Here is a 12,354-nt window from a genome sequence, read left to right as displayed (position 1 = left end):
ATCCTTTACTTCAACCACAGTCTTATGCTGTTTGGAAAAACTTCTCCAAAGTCTCCTCTTCATTTTCCATGATTACCTTAGGTAGGAGCTCTGTTGTGTTTGCTCATGCATGGATTCTGAGAGGGATGAACTCTCCACAGTTCTGTTTACTTCAGGGGCTGATGATTATTCAAGAAGAGATATCTTCCAAAGAGAAGAAAGAGTAGGATATTTCGACCTAGTAAACAGACTCAGCTGCTCTCTGGCAATAGGGAATATGAGTTCATCTGGCTTCTCTATTCTACTAGGGCCTGGTCCATATCCAGTAACTTTAGCATAGTAGCCACATTTACAGAATGGCAGAATAATTGAGGGAATATATCTTAAACACCTAAATGTGACACTTACTTTGTAGCCTTTGTCAAATTACTTAACCTTTCTGACCCCCCAAGTCTCTTTTCTAAAAGAATGAAAGAATGGAAGAGTGAAGAAGGCATTGTGAATGTCTGATGAAGAGCCAGAAGTGGGATGCTTTCTTCACTAAGCACCTAACTGGCTCTTCTCCAGGACCCAGGCAGGGGGTTGCTGAGTTACTCAGTAGAAACAGAATAAATGGACAAGTGACTTCTAAAATGGCTTGCTATATCTTCATCACAGCACCTCAAAATTACAGGGTCAAGGAAGCTCAAGTTGAATGCAGCCTTGATGGGTCTTTATTCTCCCACTCTTCAATCTTCTGCTAAATGGAGCTGCATCCTCTCCTTACATTGGAACTGATAAGGCCTCCCTGAAACTCTCTGTCCTTTGTAACTTCTGAGCAATGAGGCATGAAAGACTGTTCCCTTTTCATTGCAGGCAGGACCCATTTGCCCCTCATGAATAACTGTTTCTTACAGAGCACACAATAGGCTTAATTCCAGTTGCACAGGAAATCTTGTTTTCATCCTCATCCTCATCATATTTATATGTGTGCTATGTCAGAATTTAGTGAAAATAGATAAATTTTGTGGTATGTAAATTTCTGAGTTTGAATTCTGATTTTCCATTTATTTTATTTATTTATTTTTTAGCATAGCAGTGTTTAATTAAGTTGTTTTAAAATAGTGGTAATTATACTACTTTACATACTGTTTTAATATCTAAACTTCATAATTACAGTTTAAATATACAGTCTGAATTACAACTATGCACAGCTTTTGAAGCATTATTTTTCATGGGAGGGGCACGTAGAGTTGATCCTTGATTTGGAGACTGTCACACCCAGGAAGCACTGACTCTAACACATACTAAGCTAAGGAATGTAGACATATGAGATGGGATCAGCTAAACATTTTAATGGAACAGGTAGCCGAAATGCAAGATTAATTAGGTTATTTTCTAGTAGACTCTGTCGACAAGGTGTTGACCAACCAGGAAGGCATGTTCTGCAGCAGCGGCATGGATTGTCTCGACAGAACCAATGTGGTCCAGAGCTTGTTAGTGTGACGCTTACTTCAGGCCCAGCTTCAGAGAGTAGGAGTTTTGCATGTGGGACAGAAGCTTGAAGAACAAGATGAATTTGAGAAGATTTACAAGAATGCCTGGGATGACAATGCAAATACCTGTGCCAAACAGTATGCAAAAACTGATGCCTTGAAGACTGACTTTACCAGAACTGGAAAGAGAACCTAGTTGGAACTTATCATGGATGGTGGAACTTGCTGATACACTACTACAAGACCAACTTCTCTGATGGATTTAGACAAGATTCCATTGACTTATTTCCTGGGAACTATTCAGTGGATGAATTGGAATCTCATAATCTTTTAAGTGTTCCCAGGGACTGGAAATTCCTGGCTCTGCCCATGATCACAGTGGTCGCCTTTTCAATGTGCATCATCTGCTTGCTCATGGCTGGAGACACTTGGACAGAAATGCTGGCCTATGTGCTCTTCTGGGGAGTGGTAAGCACTGCAACATTTTTTATTATTCTTTTCAATGACAAAGATTTTGTTGATGCTCGTAGATTGGTCCAAAAAGAAAAGATTGAATTTGTGTTTGTGGAAAGTGACTCAGGTTGGAAGAGTCTGTGCTGCAGAACTGGAGTCTTTACTGACCCGCTTTCCACATGAACACAGGTCCTGTGAAAGGCTTTCTCAAAAACGCTTGTCCTGTGGAGTGTGGGCAATGCCACCATGGTGATCTCATGTCCTGGCCTTGATCTCTTCACTCTTGGGATGGTTGCAGCTATAATTTGTGACTATATGATAATTGAAATAGAGTCTGAATTCAGCCCACACAATGGAAAGAATCTACTCATTGTCTGGTTAATCAACTGTTGCAGATAAGTTATATATTTTAAAAGCTTAGCATCTTTCATTATCTAAAACAGTAAAATTATTTTTCTAGCTCAGTTTCATTATTTCCAGAGAAGCAGTGGCTGTGAGCAGACATACCATTCCACACCCTTTGGACTTCCTTACAAGTTTGGCACTGAGCTGACTCTCCCATGATCCTATGAGTGGGTTTCCTGCTATCAACAGCTTGGCAAGCTGACCTGTGATGACCTGCATTAGAGAAAGAGTGGGCCAGGTCTCTCTGTCAGCTCCTGCACTACCCCTGAGCTTCAGCAAGCTTGCATGGGACAGAAGAGTTCACATATACCTTAGCTTTTTAAAATGATTTTCCATTTAGAAGCTGTGTGAGCTAGTTACTTCCTCACCACCTATAAAATGCAGATAAGGACACCACCACCAGAGGATTGCCTGATAATGGTAAGGTATTTTCTTTATTTTCATAGTGGCATATTAAGGTACATATGTACATCAGAGATATGTGCATTTTAGAAAACAAAGATGCTATGAGAGTTTTATATTAGAGGGGATGGGCATAATACACTTATAAAGCTCTAGTTTTCTCCCTTTGGCAATGATGTGTATACACTGGTAATGCCTAAAATGAAGCAGCTTGCTTTAACTCATCCGTATGACAAGAGCTAGAACTGGAGGTGAGAATGATGGCATTGTGTAACTTCTTGTAAAGTAGTGGCATTGAGCCACTTATCCTCTAGCTTTATTGAAAGTGAATGGTCCTGACAGAAATCTATGCACATCAGGCACTACTCACATTCTTAAAAAGACTACAGAGGAGCCTTTGAATGTGGTCAGCATATAATGTGACACTACTTGACAGTGGGACAAACATTTGTGTCCCACTATTTGCTTTGTGCCATGTGCTGATTTTCCTTCTGTTTGATTTTCAATCATACTTAATTTGATTGCTAAAGTATTACTATAAAACACTACCAAAAGTTTTATCAAAAGTTTTAACTCTCACATGCTCTTTTAAAATTTAGGGATATTTCAGGACAAATCCTGAGGGCATTTCACTGACCTTCTCAGACCAAAAAGCTACAACTCTTGTTGCATAGGTCTTGCTTTACCTTGGTCTTAACCATCCAGTAGAAAAGTATGAAGTTAAAATATAAGAAATAAAGCCATGCTGTTAAGTTGAGCTGTGGGGGACTCAGGTCAATAATTTCTGACATTGCCAGTTAAACAGAAGACCCAATGCTATTATGGGCTACTGGACTCTTTTAGAATATTTTGCTGAGTTTACACACCTATAATATTCAATAACGGAACAGAAAAAATGGGGTATACTGATGAATGTCCATTTTGTATCTGTGTATTCAAAGAGGTTGGGATAGATATATAGTTGCATTCTCTTAATGAATAGAATGATTTGTTCTAATGGTGTTTGTAAGTAGGATCACAAGTCCGCATCTTGTACAGCAATTAACCACTAAGAAGAATATATGCAGTGTATTATTTGTTGAAACTGTACTTCCGATTTGATTTGAAACTGTCTCATTGCTGTTTATCAATAAAACTTTGAAAAAAAAGAAAAAATAATGATAACACAGAAAAAAAAAGATGTTTTATGACTACAGTGAAAATGTTCACATAGTTTCATGTTCTGATTTCCTGATGTGTTTGCTATGGTATTGTGATTTCCTGATAATGATTTTAACAGCAGCATGATTACACAACACGTTTTACTTAACAGGTCTCCCACTGGTATCTATGTAAGTTGTCTAAAGCATTTTCTCTCTCTCTTTTTTTTTTTTTTTTAAAAAAAACCTGTCTGTATCAATTTGGAGTCTGTTGCTATGATTCACAGAAATTCTTCTTGAAATAAATTGGCTTTGTGAGATTGACACTGTGTTAGTTCATGAGATTCACAAAGTTTCAACACCTAAGTGTTAAAAGAGAGCAAGGACAGTGCTGAATGCTAGAATTTCAGATTTTCACATTATAATTCTAACCACTTCGAGAGACCACCTCTTTTTTGGTTTTAGTTTCAAACAGACAGCAGGGAAAGATAGATATGGTCTTTGTAGAATCAATGATCCATCGCTGAACCAACCCATGTAGAGAGGATCTGGATTCAGCATGAGGATTATGTTCGCACGTTGGTAAGAATAGTGGTATAGGGCTGAGTCAGGTCTACAGAAGGAATGTTCCCATGGAAATATATATATATATATAAAATTAGGGGCAGCTTCCAAAGATAGTGGACTAGAAAAATAAACACCTAATGCAGTCATAAAGCTTTAGTATTTATATTTTTATCATTCTTTTTATTTTTTTATTTTTTATTTTAGGGATGGTTCTACGGGGTATTCAGGGTCTCACTGTTAGACCAGACTCATAGTGATCTGCCTGTTTACAGCCTCCTAAAAGCTGGGACTACAGGCACACACTACCATTCCCTTAACGTGGCCCAGAGGCGGGGCCAGCACAGCAGGTCCGGGGATTGAACTCGCAGCCCCTACGCCTGATTGCAGGGGCTTTAATTGCCCCTGAGCTATTTGGCTGGCCCTGTTCTTTTGATTAATTTATTTTGTAAAATTACATATGGCCTTCTAATGATCCTCAAGATGTTTTACCAGTTTACTTTTCCCGAAGTTCCTCGAAGTGAATCCCAATCATGCTTTGGTTACAATCTCCTACCCCCTGTCCTTGCTGGCATAGAACATTGTGGGTGTGATTGTATCAACAACCTTGGTGACAGGGCCAGAGAGGGTTGCTTAGGCATTATTTGAGCCAAAAAGAGGCCTGGGGCGATCTAGAGGCCACTTCTTCCCCTTCACTCCCTCTGGCTGCCCTCTGTGTGGTCTTTGTTCCTTTCTGCTGCCATTACCCTTTCATACTTTCTGAGCTTCCTTCTCTGTCCTACCTCTCTACAGAATGGATTATTTGTATTCTTCCCTGCTATTTCTGAAATAAGCAAAACACCCATTTAGATGATGTGTTTTTACTGTTGGTCACAGGAAAGCTAAGAGGATTGGCCAAAATGACAAATTCTGGTGAGTGCTTCCCATAGTTCATAAGTTCTGAAACTGTTCAATAATCTTGAAAGAAATGTTTGTCTTCTTTTTTAAAATTTAATTTAATTTTATTTTGAAGAACAAAAAAGCAGAAACAAATAGAAACAAAGACAAAAACAGGGGAACATACAAAAATACATATATTACAGATTTTCAAAGCAAGTATAGCTAATTAACAATGGTTATTCTAGTATCTATTTTTATCATCAAATCTGTTTCTCAGATTAACAAGATATAGTTATACAAATTGGATGAATAATTGAATATTACTGTTTGCTTTCAAGAAAACTTAAATTTTTGTCTTTGCTTTTTTATTTTTTAAAGAATTATTTAAACAAAAGTACAATAATAATTGATAAGACGTTAAAAATGGTATACATTTAGAAGACCAAAATGAGATGTATTCAATTTTTTTTTCAGAACTGGGGATTGAACTCAGGCCCTTGTACTTGCTAGGGAAGAGCTTATTCCACTGAGCCTTCTCCCCAGACCTCAAGTGTGGTTTTTGTTACACATTGCTGTCCTCTAATTTAGAAAATGTCCCATGTGCAGCTGAAAATGATGTGTATTCAGATGTCGTTTGGTGGAACACTCTGTAAGTGTGCACCCACCAAGTCCATTTATTCAAAGGTCTGGTTCATTTCTACTGCCTTTTTGCTAATTATTTTGCCTGCTTGACCTATCTTTTTGAGATAATGGGTGTTAAAGTCCCAAGTTAAGATCATGATGTTGGTTGGTTATTAGATTTTTTGTGTCCATTATGATTTGTCTTATATAGTTGGGTGCTCCCATATTTGGTGCATACACATTTAAGACTGTTATCTCTTCTTGAATTTTTCTCCTAACCAACATGTAGCGACCTTCTTTATGTCATTTGATCATTCTTGGTTTGAAGTTCAGATTATCTGCAAACAGAGTAGTTACCTCTGCTTTTCTCTGAGATCCTGGAGCATGTAGTATTGTTTTCCATCCTTTGACATTCAGCCTATGAATTTCTTTATGGGTTGTGTTTTTTATATGTAGCATATGGTTGGATTTTGTTTCTTAATTCATTTTTCCAATCTATTTTTTAATGGGTGAATTGAGTCCATTTACATTGGTGGTTATAATTGATATGTATTGATTATGTTATTATATTTTCTTGTTGCTGGTTGCCTACTTTTCTCCTAGGTTTAATTGCTTGCTGTGTTTGGTGAGTTATTTCTGTGTTCTTGGGGTTGTGGCTATTTTAATTCCATTCTAGAATATCTTTTAGTATACTTTGTAGGTTTGATTAGTTGTCATAAATTTCTTTAGTTATTTGTTATGGAAATATTTCACTTCTCCTTTGAAAGTGTTTTTCAGGGTATATCAGTCTGGGTTGGGATTTGTTTCCTTGTAGGACTTGAGATGCTTTGCTCCATGCTCTTCTTGACTTGATGATTTGTGAGGAGAAATCTGCTCTTCTTCTGATGGTCTTTCCTTTAAACGTGATATCTTCATTTTCTCCTGAAGCTTTTAATATGTTGTTCTTTTACTGAATTTCTAGGATTTTTTTTTCTGTACTGGGGATTGAACGTAGGACCCTGCACTTGCCAGGAAAGCACTTATTTTACTGAGCTATCACCCCAGCCCCTAGGATCTTGATTACTATATGTCTGGGTGTAGTTTTCATTGGATTGATATCATTTGCATTTCTATATACCTCAGTTATCTGAATGTCAGATTGTTTCCCCAAATTTGGAAAGTTTTCTGCTATTACTTCTGTCCATATTCTTTTTATATGATTTGTGTTGACTGTTTCATTCTCATTGATGCCTATTAGCCTTATGTTGTTCATCTTTGCTTCATCTTGTAGCTGTTAAATTATTATTTCCTGGATCATAGTTGTTTTTAAGAGAGTTTTCCTTTCCTTTTCACTAGCTGCAATAGTGTCTTCAAGATCTGAAACTCTATCTTAACTTTCATTCAAACAGGTTTGCCAGCTTGCTTTGGGGTTTATAATTTCCTGTGTATTTGTGAATTTGCTTCATGCATTCTATTTGTTTCTTATGTTGCTCATTCAAGGTTTCCATCATTTTTCTATTCTCATTTTTTTTTTTTACCAGTGTCTTCCTTAGAAACATTTAGTAATGCTTTCATTATAGTTGTCATTTCTTTTTTATCTGGGAGATTCTTTCTTTCTTTCTTTCTTTCTTTCTTTCTTTCTTTCTTTCTTTCTTTCTTTTTTACTTGTTTTATTTAATTTATTTTTTTGTGGCCAGCTCAGCCCACTCTGGGAATTGGTCTGGCATGGCATGTGGTACTGGGAATTGAACTGCAGTCCCTGGGCTTACCTACGCTTGCCTAAGCAGGCTCTTTAGACCACTGAGCTATCCCACTGGCCCTGGGAGATTATTTCTGATCTTATTTCCTCTATATCCTTGTGCAGTTCTTTCTTTACTTGAGTTGCTACTATTTCAGAAATTTCAGGTGTATGGCTTCCAATTTATTCTGTGCTAATGTCCTCTTGGTTTGTTCTGGGTGGGCTTAGAGTTGGAGAATGCATTTTTCTCATTCTCTTTGTCATTTTTTATTTTAGAGAGCTCTTTATTTTGATCTCTGAAATACCTTTTTGTGAAAGTTTGATAGTAGTTAGTTGTATCACTGCAATCAGAGCCACTTTGTGAACAGTGTGTTATTTAGTTGTATTTCTAGTCAGAGATTCTTATTCTGTGTGTGTCACAAAAGTAAGACTTCTGTATTGATTGAGAGGGAGATAGTTGTTTCCATTTGTTGCTGTCCTCTGTCCTTCCAATATTAATATACAAGGGAGGACACGTGTTTAATACACATATGGTTTCCTGTTTATAGTAGTACAATTAGCAATACTAATAACAGTTAGGGAAATTTGGAAATTGATAAACTTTTGTAACTAATGGGTTTGTACTTTACACCACAAGGCCAAACATTATAGCTGTATAACAAAGCAGTTCATAAATTGGGAATTTGTATTTAAGTTCATTACTCTGAGTTTTGTCTGCGCACATCCCCTTCATGTACCTGGAGTCTTCCAGGCAGACTAGCTCACTGCAGTTACCTGCTGCCATCCCTGTGCTCCGAGGATGTTCCCATTGGTCTGGTCCTTGGTCTGCATCTCACAGGGCCTAGCAATACACCTCACTTCATCAGGTCTAGATCTACTGAACTCACACTCCACTGTCTGTGCCTGGTTTGCATCTGGCTGCTGTACTTGGCTCCTTCCTGCTGTGCCCCATTGAAGTGGACCTGCTGGGCTCTGCTGGCTGCTGGGATCCATGGCTCCTCCTGGGTTTGACCCACCAAAGTGGATTGGACACACTGTGTCCTGTTGGCTGCTAGGGTACATGGCTTCTTCCAGGTGCAACCTGCCAAATTGGAGTGGACCCACAGAGCTCCCTGGCTGCTGGGCCACTGAGGCTCCTTCCCAGTGTGACCTGCTGAAATGGCTGTCTTCTTCCCTAGATTTTTTCATTCCCTTTTGTAGATGATTTAATATGGTTTTCTTTCAATTACATTGTTAATGGCATTAAAATTTTTCATGTATGTGCTCATGGTAGAGAATTTTGAAAATACTGAGCACCTAAAATTAAAAATGAAATCAAACATCAAGGATCACATTATCCAGAGGCTTTGCCTTAAAAATCACCCCATATGGTTTATTTCAGCATATTTATTCCAGTCAAAGTTTCTCAGTTCTTTCACCAAGTTAGATTCAGTGCTATGACTACTTCCTGTTTTTGCCTATGCATCAGTGTCAGAATCATCTCTTTGACAGTATGTTAAGATCCTTAAGATCCTATGGTTATGAGAGGCTTTTTCTCATTGGACCACCTGATGTCCTTTCTGGGGCATCAGACATAATGTGACGTCAAAGATCTATGACTATGACAAAATATCTGAGATAAAGAACTTATAAGAAGGAAAAGCTTACTTTGGCTTTCAGTTTCAGAAGTTTTAGTTCATGATCAATTGGTTCTCTTGCTTTCAAGCTTCTGACAAGATGTAACACATCATGTTGAGAGTGTGTAGTTGGAGAAACTTATTCCTTGGAAGCCCAAAGGGAGGAAGTATCTGGGGTCTCAACATCCTCCTTAGGGGTGTGCCCCACAGGGTCCTCATTTCCTTCCAACAAGACCTATCTACCAATCACAAATTAGGCTGGTGACCAAACCTTTAACACATGGGCCTTTGATGAACAATGTCTTAAGTACTCTTTTCTCATTGCTGGGACAAAATACCTAACACTACGCTGTGCCAGGGATGGAGTCTGGGAGTGGTGGCACATCACACTGCCAAAAAAAAAAAAAAAAAAAAAAAAAAAAAAAACAAACCTAAAAAAAGAAAGACAAATGCTATTTGGGCTGGACAGTTAGCTCATCAGATTAAAGCATCCATTTAGGCAGACCATAGTAAGCAGGATTTGATCCTCCACTTATCTTGCCCTCCCTGCCCTCAGGGCACGCTGAGATGGCAATTGAGACTGAGAGAGGTGGCATGTGCCTGTAATCCTAGCACTTGGGAGGCTGAACACAGGAGAATCACTAGGTGTCCAATCTACCTAGTGAGACCCTGTAGACCCTGTACTAAAATACATAATCGAAAGAAAGCATTCTTAGAAAAAAAATAAGGAAGGAAAGGTTTATTTTGCTCAAGTGCATATTTCAGTGCATAGTAAGTTTGCTCCAAGGCAGAGTGCAACATGGTTTCAGAAAATAGTGAAGAGCCAAGGGAGGGGTAGCAGCTGTGGCAGCAGAAGCGAGCCTCTGTCCCTTCTTTACATCATAAAGCAGACTACCCACTCCAAGGTGGAAATAGCACTCAGACTCATACTCTCAGTGCTGGGTGATGAATTCATCACTAAATCTAGAAACTGCCCCATGAATGCTTGAGTTTTTTTGGGGACACCTAAACACAAACCATAACAGACACTTACTGAACTATTGTAGGTGGTGGTGGTGTCTTTATCTCACTGTTCTCATGGTCTCTGTCTCATTATTCCTCTTTTCTACTCTTTTCCATGAAGCAGGAACCTGCATGTAGCTCTCTCCATTATTATCCCCTAGTTTTAGGCTGGTATGCAATGGTCATGCATTGCTTTCTTTCTTGTTCTTGAGAGTTCCCAGCTCCAGAAATCCTGGGAGTCTTTTCCTGAGTTTTGTTAAGTCTGATTTTCTGCCATCCAGGAACTTGTTTGAAGGTTTATTTTTTTCCTTATCTGCTTAAAGTGTCTCTAGATACCATTCTAAGTAAATATTTTGGTTTTTTCTGTTATGTGTCTTCTGATACATGTAAATTAATGCCAAGCTTATCATGTTGATGTCTGCCTTTATGGAAGTGGTAGTGCAACATGTTCATCCAGTTCCTTTTTCTCTTTTCTTTCTATTTTGTGAGATCCACCATGTTATTTTTTCCTCATCTGCCAGCCCAGAGCAGAGGATCTAATGGTGAACTCTGAGGCCACAGAACCTCATGAAATCCTAGGGATTGGAAGGGCTCTGTGTCTCCACATGACTGTGTAGACACAGCCCTCCTTCCCTCCTCCCTACAGCCCACCAGCAGTGAATCATAATATAAAAGACTTTTTGTTTTGTAAAGCACTGAGTTTTGTTATTGCTATAATGATCACAGACTATGAAACACAACTTTTAAAAAATATCCGCCAACTTCCACTTTTCACCTTGCTTTACATTAAGTACTCCTTTATTAGCTCTTCAATAATTTTTATCCTCACTCTATGACTTCTTTCACTCTCATTTCATGCCAGAACAGAGAAAGTGACCCACTGAGATTCATGATGTGAACACTTAGCTACTCCACTTATTTGTTCATCTTATTTCCCAGTGATACCCTGGAGAGATTCTTCCTCTCCTTCTCACCTATTAAACTCCTCACTTCATCAGAGTTATTCTTTAGATTTCCCCAAGCATTTCATTATCAGTTTTTCAAAAATATATTATTTGTCTCCTCTAACATCATAATGATACATTGTATACATTATGTAACTTCCAATGACAGGCACTGCTCTGATTAAATATTATCCCAGTTATTTTTTTTTATTAATCCTGCAATGTCAATATCATTACCCTCTTTTTGCAAGAGATTAAGTACCTTGGAATTTCTGCCGCATTGGGGGAACCCCCAGACCCAGTCCTACCAAGGTTCAGTGAGTGTGTGGGAAAGCTTCCTGCTACCCTGCACCAGTGGGAACAGTCCCAGCCCAGGTGCAGCATGGGCCGAGCCCTCTCACAACCCCTTAGGCCCCCCCACAACTCCTCAGCACCTCCCCCACACCAACCTCCAAGTAGGAATTTCTGCTGCACTGGGAAGCCTCAGAACCAGTCCTAGCCCAGGTCCAGTGAGTGTGTGGGAGAGATTCCTCTTCCCCCTACTTAAACTTGCACCCTCCAGGCACAGCTCAGGCTTGGCATACACGCCTGGGGTGTAACCCTGCAGCTGCAATTCCTGCAGAGAGTGTAGAGGATAGATCCAACCAGCTAGTCCAGGAGCAGAACATCTAGGCACAGGGGCAAAACAGGTTCACCCTCATGGGCAGCAGCAGGAAGTAGCCAAGCACAGGAGCCAGACCCAAGCCAGACACAGCTGGATAAGTCCAAACTTTGTAGAGCTGCACCTGAACTTCAGTACATGCGAAGGTTATAACTACAGCAAAGATCTACAACAAAGGTCAGAAGACAGTGCTAAACAAAATGACGAGAAGGAACAAAATGCAAACTCAGAACCAAAGCCCACCTGTAACAAGTGCAGAGGACACTAACACAGAAAAACTTGGAAATCACACAGCTGAAAGCAATGAATCAACGGCTTCTGAAATAAAGAAACAGCTGCAGAAAGATATAGAGGACCTCAGATTGGAAATAAAAAAAGAAATCCCTGAATTATAACATCTGAACTAAAGAATCAAATGCAGAAACATATGGAAGAAACCCAGTGCCCACCCAGAACAAGTGCGGAGGATACTAACTCGGCTCAAATGCATGAATTAA

General features: G+C 39.1%; 1 pseudogene; it reads left to right on the top strand.

The window, feature by feature from the left end:
- Nucleotides 1-109: 109 nt before the first annotated feature.
- On the top strand, nt 110-2,090 carry LOC111815843 (annotated as a pseudogene).
- The last annotated feature ends 10,264 nt before the right edge of the window (nt 2,091-12,354 follow it).

This window comes from Octodon degus, unplaced genomic scaffold, assembly GCF_000260255.1.
Source record: "Octodon degus isolate 3935 unplaced genomic scaffold, OctDeg1.0 scaffold00022, whole genome shotgun sequence".
NCBI lineage: Eukaryota > Metazoa > Chordata > Mammalia > Rodentia > Octodontidae > Octodon > Octodon degus.
The sequence above is the reverse complement of the archived record's forward strand: the minus strand, read 5'-3'. Positions and strand labels throughout refer to the sequence as shown.